The 1,801-nt window shown below is 39.5% G+C and overlaps 1 protein-coding gene across 1 annotated transcript in view; it reads left to right on the top strand.

The window, feature by feature from the left end:
• Nucleotides 1-1,245, top strand: part of rwdd3 (RWD domain containing 3) — a 29,069-nt gene extending 27,824 nt beyond the window's left edge. Inside the window, exon 6 of the transcript XR_004896809.1 lies at nucleotides 1,235-1,245. The gene's annotated coding sequence lies outside the window, so the exon portion shown is untranslated. The remainder of the gene's footprint in view (nucleotides 1-1,234) is intronic.
• The last annotated feature ends 556 nt before the right edge of the window (nucleotides 1,246-1,801 follow it).

The raw sequence follows: 1,801 nt of genomic DNA, 5'->3' as shown, positions 1-1,801 counted from the left end.
CACACACACACACAAATGTTTGTTTCACTATCTTTGTGGGGACCCGTCATTGACATAATGCATTCCCTAGCCCCTTACCCTAACCTTAACCATCACCACTAAATGCCTAACCTTAACCCTTACCCTCACCCTAACCATAACCTAATTCTAACCCTAATCCTAAAACCAAGTCTTAACCCTCAAACAGACCTTTAAACTTGTGGGGTCCAGCATTTTGGGCCAAACGAGGCTGTCAGGACCCCACAAGTATACTGTATTCCCCGGTTTTTGGACCCCACAAATATAGTAAAACAAGCGCGCACACACACACACACACACACACACACACACACACACACACACACACACACACACACACATCTTATATTATTCATTAATTTGATTGAAAGTGGCACAAATGAGAATTTATACCTGTTAAGCAGATTAGACTCTGAAAGGTTTCCTTCATGTTGCGTGTGCGATTGCCTGCCTTATCTCCCTAGATCTCACGATATGTTTCTCCATTCATAAACGTGTCATGAATTAGCGACATGTATGGCTTGACTGAAACCATCAGCGTTTAGATGACGCTTGTGGCCCGTAGTGAAGTTGAGTTTGACACTCCTGGCCTAGAACTAAAGGCCAGTTTATGCTTCTGCGTTAAATCGACGCCGTGGGTACGTAGGTATGTGGAGACAGCGACCCTACGCCGCAGCCTGACGTGCACATTTAAAAAAAAATGTGGTCACTCAGCGGTGGCTTGGTAGCGTTGCATTTTCCCTAGTCTATATCCACGCTATTTCCATTTTCTAGTCTGGCTAGTCCACACAGCATTCCAGGATGGGAGAAAAACGTGCTCTGGTTTTGACATGAAAAACATGGTGTTCATGGGAAATATAGGATTTACAAGCAGTTTTGCCACATAACACATTACGCTTCCAAGGCCAAAACACACACAAGTTTCTGATATATATATATATATATATATATATATACAGTATCTCACAAAAGTGAGTACACCCCTCACATTTTAGTAAATAATTCATTATATATTTTAATGGGACAACACTGAAGAAATTACACTTTGCTCCAATGTAAAGTATGAAGTGTACAGCTTGTATAACAGTATAAATGTGCAACATTTACAGCCATTAATCAACATTAATTAATTAATCAACACACAGCCATTAATGTCTAAACCGCTGGCTACTAAAGTCAGTACACCCCTATGTTAAATTCCCATAGAGGCAGGCAGATTATTATTTTTAAAGACCAGTTATTTCATGGATCCAGGATACTATGCATCCTGATAAAGTTCCCTTGGCCCCCACATCATCACATACCCTTCACCATACCCCCACATCATCACATACCCTTCACCATACCCCCACATCATCACATACCCTTCACCATACCCCCACATCATCACATACCCTTCACCATACCCCCACATCATCACATACCCTTCACCATACCCCCACATCATCACATACCCTTCACCATACCCCCACATCATCACATACCCTTCACCATACCTAGAGATTGGCATGGGGTACTTTCCATAAGATCATCTCTCAATGCAAATCAAACCAGCTATTAGGCTAACCGACATAAAACCATGTTAATCTCTTTCTCACTTTTGTGAGATACTGTGTATATATATATATATATATATATATATATATATATATATATATATATATATATATATATATATATATGTGTATGCATACGTATATACACACATATACATACACACATACATACTGATATACATATACACATACAGACATACCTGTAAATATACACAGATATACATTAA

This window comes from Sander lucioperca, chromosome 3, assembly GCF_008315115.2.
Source record: "Sander lucioperca isolate FBNREF2018 chromosome 3, SLUC_FBN_1.2, whole genome shotgun sequence".
Taxonomy (NCBI): domain Eukaryota; kingdom Metazoa; phylum Chordata; class Actinopteri; order Perciformes; family Percidae; genus Sander; species Sander lucioperca.
The sequence above is the reverse complement of the archived record's forward strand: the minus strand, read 5'-3'. Positions and strand labels throughout refer to the sequence as shown.